This window comes from Cervus canadensis, chromosome 21 (genome assembly GCF_019320065.1).
Source record: "Cervus canadensis isolate Bull #8, Minnesota chromosome 21, ASM1932006v1, whole genome shotgun sequence".
Classification (NCBI taxonomy): domain Eukaryota; kingdom Metazoa; phylum Chordata; class Mammalia; order Artiodactyla; family Cervidae; genus Cervus; species Cervus canadensis.
In genome coordinates, this window is record NC_057406.1 from 25,484,763 (window position 1) to 25,497,141 (window position 12,379).

Below are 12,379 nucleotides of genomic sequence, written 5' to 3' on the forward strand. Positions count from 1 at the left end.
ATTAACTCATTTTCATTGAATAATCCTGACATCCTAGGAGTAAATTCCATTTGGTTATGGTAATCCCTTTAATGTGCTGTTGGGTTTCAGTGTTTGTGTCAAACCTACAGTGAGTTTCTTATAGATAGCATAATGTTTGATTTTTTTTTCAGTCCATTCAGCCACTCTATGTGTTTTGATTGGGGAATTCAAACCATTTACACTAAAAAAAATTACTGATTGGGAAGGATTTATTTTTGCCACTTTTTTGTTACCTGTTAGTTTTATAGTTACTTGGTCCCTCCTTTCTTTTCTTGCTGTCTTCTTTTGTATTTTGTTGGTATTTTTTTTTTTTATTGATACCTGTCCTTTTCACAGGTCAAATAGGAGACTTAAATGAGGTTTGGTGGAAATCACCAGACCTGCATCTTTCAAGCTCTTGATGGTGGTACTAACTTCTGTAATCTCTCCAGAAATATAGTATTGCTTTTGGTTTACTGTTTTCCTATGTAGAGGCTATTCTAATGTGTTCCAGTGGCCTTTCCAACCATAATACATTAAGTTCCCTACATATGAACAAGTTCCATTCTGACAGTGCATTCATAAATCCAACAATGTTAACCTAGCTACTCAACACCATTGGCTATACAGTACAGTCCCAGTTACATCACCACTGCTTTTATGCTTGCTTCCAGACGTCCTGGGCTGGAATAAAGATACTCCACTACTGTACTCATTCAGTACTACAGAGTACTGTGAAATACACGAGCGCATAAGCGCTTGTAGCGGATGCACACACGTGACAATGTATGTCAGATAGCTGAACCAACTTGTGTGACTGGACATGTGAACACCCAATCACATCTTTGAAAGTTCACAACTTGAAGGTTCTTCTGTAGGGGTCTTACTGTTACCCTCAGTCTACAAGGAGAGGGAGTCAATGTGGAAATTGTGCCAGCTGCTAAGTATGTCTATTCCAATTACACATTCTGGAACTAGAGAAATAACCACAAGGCGGGTCTGGGAACATACTGGGCCCACTGTGAATTAGACTTAAGCCAGAACTCCACTGGTCATCTGGTCTTTATAAGTGCCTACTCTAACCTGTGTACCACAGTGATGTTCCGGGTCTCATGGAATCAGTGTCAGTTCAGAGCCTGAATCCAGTAATTCCCAAATGGTATGATCGTTTCCTTATGCACAGTGTACAGATACTCTAGTAAAAGGCAGTAGGTCCCTTTTGGGGAGGCCTGGGAGAAAAAATTGACAGTATATTTTTGCAGTGTACTGGGGTGTTTTCTCAAGGGGACCTGGTTCCCTTTCATCCAAGTTGTTCTGGAAGGAGGCTCAAAATTGATTAAGCAGCTGCAACTCTCTATTTTTATGATCAGGTTAAACTTGCCTTCATTTGATCTAGAACTTTTTCTGCCAGTACAGATTAAATAAGAATTTAGCATCTTACTTCTGGGAACACCATGGTCAACTAGTCAGTGCTATAGGTCTGCATGAGTCAGGCTATTCTGCTTTGATTCTGCTGTCCAGTATAGTAAGAAGGCTCACTTTGCCTTTGGTGGTTGAGTGCTGCCATTGGCCTCTGCCACTCCGGGGTCCAATCACTCCCATTGCATTTAGGTTTCCCAATTCAGTGACTGCCATTCCCACTGTAAGGTCTGGCCTACAGAGAACCTACCAGCATCTCTGATGTACAGCAAAGAATACCAGCGCTGAGAAGTATTCTCTGAGTAAAGGACTGAGTGGTCACATGAATTTAGAAAACACTAAATAGCAAATCCATTTCTTAGAAATTCCCAGTATATATAATAAAACTTCTGAGAAGTCCTGAAGACATCAAACTAAATTGCTTGTTAAATCCAGCATTTGATGATGGACACTTCTTCCCTAATAATTCTTTTGAGAATTTATATTCTACTGAGCCAGACTGAGTGTCAGAACTCTTGGAAGCTTTCACAATGAAATAGGGGTTTCTATATGGGCAAATTGCATCACCTCTCTGAGCCTAGATTTCTTCATTTATAAAATAAAAAACTTGATTAGATGTTCCTTAAGGTCCTTTTTAAGTATAACTGCTTGATGATTCAGATTCATTTTTATGTGAACAAAATCCATTATGCCTTGTATAGATCACCAACAGGGTTTTAGAAATTTCCACTCAATTCGCTCAGTTGTGTCCAACTCTTTGCCACCCCATAGACTACAGCACATCAGCCTTCTCTGTCCATCACCAATTCCTGGAGCTTGCTCAAACTCATGTCTGCCCAATTGGTGATGCCATCCAAGCATCTCATCCTCTGTTGCTCCCTTCTCCTCCTGCCTTCAGTCTTGCCCAGCATCAGGGTCTTTTCCAGTGAGTCACTTCTTTGCATCAGGTGGTCAAATTACTGTAACGTACAGCTTCAGCATCACTCCTTCTGATGAATATTCAGGATTGATTTCCTTTAGGATTGACTGGTTTGATCTCCTTGCATTCCAAGGGACTCTCAAGAGTCTTCTCCAACACCACAGTTCAAAAGCATCAATTCTTTGGCACTCAGCCTTCTTTATGGTCCAACTCCCACATCTATTGACTAGACATTGACATTGACATCCATTGACTAGATGGACCTTTGCTGGCAAAGTAACCTCTCTGCTTTTTAATATGCTGTCTAGGTTGGTCAATTCCCTACAGATACCTCAAACTCATTTTGTACAAACACGTTTGCATCCTTTCCACTATCCTGGTCCCCCATCCTCCTGTATTTCTTTCTTTAGACGAGTGGCATCAACACTTTGTTGTTTGAATCAGAAACCTGGTGATGATCTTGAACTCTTTTTCCTTTGTCCCCACCACATCCAATTAGTATAGCTTAGTGATTAAATGTATGGGATTCCATGTTGGACTCTATGATCCAAGTCCTAATTGTGCGGAAAATGGGCAAGCAGCTTGGCTTCTCTCTGTTTCAGTTTCTTTATGTACAAAATGAAGACAAGAACAATTCCTAGATCATAGAGAGGTTGTGAGAGTTACATAAGATTATTCAGTCCCAGTGGAAATCCAATAGTTTCTTCCTATTATTCTGCCTTTGAATCTCTGATATTCTTCCCATCTCCCATCCACATCTTGCTACTCTAACCTCAGGTCTCTTTATCTTTTATAAAAAATTAATTTATTTTTCATTGCTCTGAGTCTTCATTTCTGGGCATGAGTTTTCTCTAGTTGCGGCGAGCAGGGGCTGCGTTTTGTTGCAGTTCACTGGTTTCTCATTGCGGTGGCTTTTCTTGTTGTGGCTCCCAGGCTTGAGGCTTGTGAACTCAGTAGTTGTGGCAGACAGGTTTCATTGCTCTGCAGCATGCTGGATCTTCCTGGACCAGGGATCGAACCTGTGTCCCCTGCATTGGCAGGTGGAGTCTTAACCACCAGACCACCAGGGAAGTCTGGATCTCATTATCTCTTACCAATATTCACTTACACATAATGACTATCCTGAGTTAACTTTTGTCTAGCCCCTACCAATTGATCCTCTACATTTTTGGACTGAGTGTTCTTTTTGAAGCACAAATCTGTCATGTTATTCTGCCCTCGAATCTTGTGCTCCAAACAACTGCTCTTGTCAAAAGTCCAAATGACTTGCAGTTTTCAGAATAAGCTGTGCTGTTTTGTACTTTTCCATTGTTGCTTATGTTACTTCCCAACGTTACCTGAAATGCTCCTGCTTCTGCCCTTTGTCTAATAGATATCTGTTCCTCTGTAGACAAAAAAATGTCCATATTGACATTTGGGGTCCCATGTGCATTTCTAGAATCTTGCTACTTCTTATGAAGAGTTGGATCCAGTTTCCCCTCTTCACATCTAGACAGGGTTCTCTGATTACTTCAACAAACAGAAAGCAGTAGAAGTGATGCTGTGTAGCCCCTGGCAAGGTCAAAAAAGATGATACTATTTCTGCCTGGCTTTATTTCTTTTTGGCGATACTTGCCATAGGCCACCAGCCATCAGCTTTCAAAGAAGCCCAAAGGAGCCCCATGTAGAAAGACATGGAGAAGCCAACATGGAGAGGCACAGTAGCATCAGCTACTAACTGGAATGCTCCTTCTGTACATGGGTGTAACTATATGTATTTGCGTATAATTGCTCAGTTGTGTCCTACTCTTTGCAACTCCGTGGACTATAGCCTGCCAGGCTCCTCTGTCCATGGGATTTCCCAGGCAATAATACTGGAGTGGTTTGCCATTTTCTACTCCAGAGGATCTTCCCAACCTAGGGACTAAGCCCACTTCTCCTGCTTGAAAGGCAGATTCTTTACCACTGAGCCACCTGGGAAGCAAGTATATGTATATGTATGTGTATGTGTATGTGTATGTGTATGTGTATGTGTATATGTGTGTGTGGAAGTATATGTATATGTATGTGTATGTGTATATGTATAAGTATGTGTATACGTATGTGTATATGTATATGTATGTGTGTAAGTATATGTATATGTATGTGTATGTGTATATGTATATGTGTATATGTATAAGTATGTGTATATGTATATGTGTGTATGTGTATAAGTATATATGTGTGTGTATGTGTATATGTATGTGTATGTGTATATGTATATGTGTGTGTATATAAGTATATGTGTGTGTATGTATGTGTATGTGTATATGTATATGTGTGTATATGTATATGTATGTGTATATGTGTGTATGTGTATATGTATGTGCATGTGTATATGTGTGTATGTGTATATGTATATGTATGTGTATATGTATATGTATGCACATGTGTATATGTGTGTATGAATATGTGTAAAAGTATGTGTATGTGTATATGTATGTGTGTATGTGTATATGTATGTGTGTATATGTATATGTATGTGTATATGTGTGTATGTGTATAAGTATATGTGTGTGTATGTATATGTATGTGTATGTGTATATGTGTGTGTATATGTATATGTATGTGTATGTGTATATGTATAAGTATGTGTATACGTATGTGTATATGTATAAGTATGTGTATACGTATGTGTATATGTATAAGTATGTGTGTAAGTATATGTATATGTATGTGTATGTATATATGTATATGTGTATATGTATAAGTATGTGTATGTGTATATGTGTGTATGTGTATAAGTATATATGTGTATATGTATGTGTATATGTATGTGTATGTGTATATGTATATGTGTGTGTATATAAGTATATGTGTGTGTATGTATGTGTATATGTATATGTATGTGTATGTGTAAAAGTATGTGTATATGTATATGTATGTGCATGTGTATATGTGTGTATGTGTATATGTATATGTATGCACATGTGTATATGTGTGTATGTGTATGTGTAAAAGTATGTGTATGTGTATATGTATGTGTGTATATGTATATGTATGTGTATGTGTGTGTATATGTATAAGTATATGTGTGTGTATGTATATGTATGTGTATGTGTATATGTGTATGTATATGTATATGTATGTGTATGTGTATATATGTGTGTGTACGTGCATGTGTATATGTGTGTATATGTGTGTGTATAAGTATGTGTATGTGTGTATATGTATGTGTATACATGTGTGTATATGTATGTGTATGTGTATATGTGTGTGTATGTATATATGTATGTGTATGTGTATATGTGTGTATATGTATGTGTATGTGTATATGTGTGTGTATGTGTATATGTATGTGTATATGTCTGTGTATAAGTATATGTATGTGTGCTCAGTCTCTTCACTTGTGTCTGACTCTTTGTGACCCTGTGGACCACAGCCCACCAGGCTCCTCTGTCCCTGGGACTCTCCAGGCAAGAATACTGGAGTGGGCTGCCATGCCTTCCTCTAGGGGATCTTCCTGACTCAAGGACTGAACCTGCATCTCCTGTGGCTCCTGCACTGCGGGCAGATTCTTTATCACTGAGCCACCGGGGAAGCCCATGTGAATATCTGTATGTACATGTATAGGTGGAGATGCAGTTCTCCACAAACATTTCTGTTTTCATGGACCACATATTCTCTATAATCTTATGGCCACATGTAGAAAATAAAGATCTTGTAATAAAATAGGTATCTTCAATGAGGCAAATACCCTTTTAGCTAGACTAACTCATTAATGTGAAAAATCATTTACGATGTAGCATGGAGTAGCAGAGAAAGCTGGAAGGAGAGAAGCCCTTGGATTTTTTGCACCTGCTCATCTAGCCAGTGAACTTCATGGACAGTTACACACGTCAGCTCCTTGGTAATTTAAGCCTGCTCTTGTGTGCTGCACACGGTGATCTGGGCCGGCCGTCTGGGATGTGACTCCTGCTTTGAGAGTGATGATAACGTTTCTAGCACTCACTGTTGTTGTGGGAGGCAGACTGTCGTGGAAGTGTTATTATTAATGAGCATTACTACTGGACAGCTTGAATGAGGGGATAATTTATTCTCCGTGAACTTCTAATTGCAGTAAAACGGTTCATTCACTGCCACACTTGTCCATCTTGTTTGTTCCCGTCTTTCAGGCACGGTTGGCTGCAAAGAAAGTAGGCAGAACTGTGCAAGCTGCATGAAGACAGAAGTCTGCATTTCTGGAGATACCGTAGAAACCAGTCAGGAAGGTTTAACCCATGTGAGTGAGGCGTGGGAATGCATTAAGAAGCATTCTGTTATGTTCAAGGGGGCCCTCATCAATTCAGGGAAATTAAGGCACTTACCCTGCGCAATGCATCCCACCCCCGAATGGAAGTTCAAGTTTTCCAGTAGTAATGCTCATTAATAATAACACTTCCACGACAGTCTGCCTCCCACAACAACAGTGAGTGCTAGAAACGTTATCATCACTCTCAAAGCAGGAGTCACATCCCAGACGGCCGGCCCAGATCACCGTGTGCAGCACACAAGAGAAGACTTAAATTACCAAGAAGCTTACATGCATAACTGTCCATGAAGTTCACAGGCTAGATGAGCAGGTGCAGAAAATCTAAGGGCTTCTCTCTTTCCAGCTTTCTCTGCTACTCCATGCTACATCGTAAATGATTTTTCACATTAATGAGTTAGTCTAGCTAAAAGGGTATTTGCCTCATTGAAGATACCTGTTTTATTACACAGGGAAATCAGTGTCTTCAGATGATGTCTTACTGCTCTGGCTTCTAAAGCTCACCCTTTCTCTCCAGCATTTCTGACTGAGAGCTCTTTCTCTTCCTTAAAAATCCAGCATGGTCTCTTGACTCTCATTTTGTTTACAGAGATGGCTTTGGGAAGATGAAAACTGTTCATGATGATGGCGCGTGTGATTTCCTGATAGTTTCTTCGATGTTCTGGTGACTTCCCCCTGCTTCTTGCCAAATTTCTGCCTCCCACTGATTCCATTTTTTTTTTTTTTTGCCTTCTTTTATCCCTGTTAGCAGTGTTGTCTCGCTCTCGGCATCAGTGTCTTGAAATGTGATTCCGACTTGCTGCTCCCATGGTAATAGACACTTGTCATCAGCTATTGACTCGTTAGTCTGTTTAGACAAGGTTTGGTCACTTGTAGTTTAGCAGGCTTAAGTATTATAACAATGTGATTCCCAGCCAGTACGTGGATTCAAACCTGTCTAAGGTGGATGATAGATTAAAGTTTGGGTGCTGTTATGTTATTTAATAATTAGTAAGGTCTCTGAGTAGACTTATGACAATGTATCACTTGGGGAGAAGATCTTGGCTGTCAAATAGCATACATTCAACCATAGACAATGGATGCTAGACCACAGACCATAGTCCACCTCAGTTGAACACACAGCCAGAGACAGGGAGCAAGATAGATACAGAGAGACAGAATGAGTGTGTGTGTGTGTGTGTGTATGAGAGAGAGATAGGCAGAGTGAGACAGAGAGACTGGGTCTTGACATCACAGTGCTCGATTATCTTTGACACTTTTACTAAATTTACTGGAGGAATCCCAGGAATGTCCTGTAGAGGCTAAGGAAGTGGAGACTAGTTGGCCTAACATTCCATCTTGATCTAACAATGACTGTCAATTGAGGAACTGACAGCTTATGTTATAAATCAAGGAACACCACAAAAGGACCCCTACAGCGATTGCCACAGAGCCCGAAATTCTGCCCTTAGAGTCAAACCTTTGGGTTTAAGTGGAAGAACAATAATTATTCACAAAAGAGAGGGAGGGGCAGTCCCTGGGGTTACTAAGAGTTGATATTGTTTGCATCCAACAATTACTGATGGAAGAAGTCCTGTTCTTTTGTGCTGGGACAGAGGATACTGATGTGCCTTGGGCCAAGGCACTGTCTTCCCTGGAATTGCCCTTAGAATATATAAAAATCTACTGTAGGCAACAGCTTTACTGAGGGGCAGTTCCATATAAAGGGCTTTCCCCTGGAATTTGTAATCAGGCTCTGTGGGTCCAAATTTCCACTCTGTCCATGCCGCTTGTACAACCTCTGTAAAGTTATTAACTCTTCTGTTTCACGTTTTATATCTGTAAAATGGGATTTACTGTTGTACTTATAGAGGTAATTGTACTTATAGAGTATTTATTGTGATGACCAAATGCTTGTGCACATCCTCAGTTGCTTCAGTCCTGTCTGATTCTTTGTGATCCTTTGGATGGAAGCCTTCCAGGCTTCTCTGTCCATGAGATTCTCCAGGCAGGAATAATGGAATGGGTTGCCATGCCCTCCTCCAGGGGATCTTCCCAACCTAGGGATCAAACCCACCTCTCTTATCTCTCCTGCATTGGCAGGTAGGTTGTTTACCACTAATGCCATGTGGGAAGCTGATGATTAAATGAACTAATATTTTTAAAAAACACAACAGAGCCTTGTATTTAGCAGTACTACAGGGGTCTTCACCATTATTAATAATATTTTGGAGGGTACATTTGCTTTCCTTAACCTGTTCTTTCCAAAGGCAGTTTGGAATTGACTATAGCACATCTGAGGGCATTTTGTTGCAAGGGGAAGGAAAGGATGCTTTTGAGCCCAAGACCCTCTTTCCCAACCCCAGGGTGGCCAGTCTGGGGGCGTCTTTTCAGTGCATTGTTCCTGAAAGCCTAAGATCCACACAAGGACAGTGGCTGGCTCCATAGAGGGAGCTAAGGGCTGGGGAAGAGATGTTAGAACAATACTGTTCTGGGTAACCATTCTGTCAGGGCCTCTAACCCCAGTGGGGCTTCCCAGGTGGCTCCATGGTAAAGAATCTGTCTGCCTATACAGGAGACATGAGTTCAATCCCTGGGTCAGGAAGATCCCCTGGAGAAGGAAATGGCAGCACAATCCAGTGTTCCTGCCTGGAAAATCCCATAGATGGAGGAGCCTGGCGGGCTACAGTCTACAGGGTCACAAAAGCGTTGGACACGACTTTGTGACTAAACAACAGCAAACCCCCATGTGGTCTTTCCTTTCACTCTTGTTCCCTTTGGGATGATGTGGAGAGTGTTTCACCCAAGTGGCTGGGAATCATCTGGTGTTGGTGACTATTTATGAGTGTCTTTTGTAGAAAGGGCTGGCACTTTGAAAACAGACAGACCAAATGAACGTCTTGAGACATCCACTGTCTCTGGGACTCTCGATTGCTCGCTATGTCTCAGAGCTGCAATGTCTCCTGTACGAAATGGGCTTGCCAAAATGTGTCTACTTCCCAGGGTGGTGCCAACCAAACGTGATGATCCATGTGACAGCAGCTTGTAAGCTATAAAGGGTGACACAGATATGAGCTGTTGTTGTGAGTGGTTCCTCTCATTTCCCCGCTCTCTACAAGCAGACCTGAATGGTAGCGGCACCTGTGTGCTGTCCTCACTCAGCTGCGGGTTTCATTTAAGGACCTTATTTATGAGTCTGTGGCTGGTGACTGTACGCCGGCTTTTCGAGCAGTGGTGATGGGCTATGCCCACCACCGGACTGGTTCAAGATGCTAAGGCTGAAGCTCTTTTGTCATACAGCAAAGGGATCCTGTGGTTTTTAGGAGTCTCCCTCCTTCAATTTGTAAATCATGTAATATTAACAGGAAGCATTTTGGAATCATGAGCTGTTTTTTGGTGATACGGTTAACTCTGATAGTCGATAAAACGCTTTCAGAAACCAAGAGAATTAGATTTTGGCCAGGGTGGAATGAATGTTATAAATCAAGATCACCTGAAAGGGATATGAGAAAGGATTAAGCTGAGCCCAAGAGATAATGAGGGGAGGGACTTCCCTGGTAGTCCAGCGGCTAAGACTTAGGGGGCCCAGGTTCAATCCCTGGTAGGGCAACTAGATTCCACATAACCCAGCTAAAAATCTGGCATGATGCAACTAAAAACATCACGGGTTTTTAGCAACTAATACCTGATTGATTAATTAATTAACAATTAATTAATAAAAAACGAGAGAGACAATGAGGGGAATATCCAAGAAGCTTAAAAAATTTACCAACTTCCAGGAGCAGATTTCTAAGTGTTATTTAAAAAGTCACTGATGGGAACATTTTCACTGGCAGATTTTCGCATCATGAGAACGTGGTTTTCTTAATTTCGTATATTGTTCAATGCAGGGACTTTTGGCTGCATTGGATTGAAGTGCTACGAGAAGAAAAGAAAGAGGAAAGAGATGTAGCTGTCAGTTGTGGACAGAGTCAGCTGGTGTCAGCTGGGTGCTCTGCAGGTCACAGAAAACATTTTCAAGTACCTCACCTTTGCAGGTCTCTGTCGTGGACAGAAATAGAGCACAGAAGGTGATTCTTAGGAAACACTTCATCTTCCCGATCTTTTACAACTGAAAAATGGAGCAAGCAAGTGTCTGGGTTCAGACCCTTGGCAACAAGTGACTGGGAGTCAATGCAACACGGCAGGGACACAGAACTTTGCCTGCCACTGAGCATATTACTGGAGAAATACTGTACCGAACCCAGCAGGCTTCTGCAAACAACACATCCCTTTAAGTTAATTGGTGTTATAGAGAAGCTGAAATGCTCTGCTTATTTACAAAGCTACAGATTTATGTAAAGCAAAACCAATTACACTTAATGCCTAAACTATTCCAGGTGCTCAGCGATAATGTTGCTAAGCACTAGACAAGAAACTAGTGTGTGAATGCCGCCTGTTTCCAATGCAAGTGTGTATAGTCCCCGCAATTTAGCTAATCACGAGTGTCATCCCCGTGTGAGAATTCTAAACTCTTTTGGTGTTTGCTTGGGGTCATCTTTATAATTCTGTAGATCTTTTTTCATCTCTAATGACGAGTGAAAGCATAATGAGCACTTCTTCCTCTCATGATGTAGAAATTAAGGAGACAAAGGCAAATTTGGAGGTGGGGGGAACAACAAAATAAAGCAGACCTTATTTCTAACAGTGAGAGGGACTGTTGGAGCTTCTGACTTGTTCTGAGATGAGGTGTGTTTAAGGTTTTTTGATTTTTGGAGCATTGATTAAACCCAAATCACAAACTCAGCCTTTAACCTTTTACAACAAAGAAAGATTCTAAGGCAGATCAGGGATCGGCCTCACTGCTTCATCAGAGAACAAATGCCAAAAAAATAGAAGGATTCGAAAAAGTTACAGGGCAAGAATTTTTGTCTGCAAGGGTTTGTCTTTTCACTGTCCTCAGAACAAATGAAAAATAGTTTGAGTAAGAGAAACACCTGGCGCTTTACAGCTGCTCTTTTGCAATTAAAAATGCATATCACACTTCATCAAGATGTATAAATCTTTTATTCTGCAGATCTAAAACATTTTAGATATACACAAGGGAGGTGCTTTAATTGCAGAATCATTTCCAATCAACTGATAAAACCTACTTCTCCTATCCAGCTTGAACTGTCCCAGAAAAGAGTGGTGCTCAGATTTGAGAAAGCATAATAATGGTTTGGGTGGGTTTGTTAGAACTGCCAATTCCTGCGAAAAGTTTTGCCTTAAAGCAGTCTGTGGTTGGGGCCAGAAAAATCTGCCTGAAACTAGGGGTCTTCAGCAAAACCTTGATAAGCACTACTACAAAGATGTGGGACCCTAGTTGTATTTGATTTTTTTTAATGAATTTCTTCACATTTATTTGCTTATACTGGTAAAATCTCTTTTGGAAAACAGTTTTCTGAATGCATCTGAACTGGTACCAGTGAAGACCAGGTTAGGGAATCTCTTTAAGCATCTCTTCGATTTGATCACTTGTCCTTCCCCCAACACTCATTTAACCTCCTTAATTTTCTTCTTTCCTTTAATCTCAATAATTCCACCACTTATATTTATTTTACAATTTCTTCAGTATGTGAATATTCATTCATTAAGGGTTAAGGGCCTCTATTTTTGTAATGCTGTTTTTATAAAAAAAATTTTTTTTAAGATTTTTTTTTAATGTGGACCATTTTTTTAAAGTTTTTATTAAATTTGTTACCATACTGCTTGTGTTTTGGCTTTTTGGCTGTGGCTGGGATCTTACTTAGCTCCTTAACCAGGGATCAAACCTG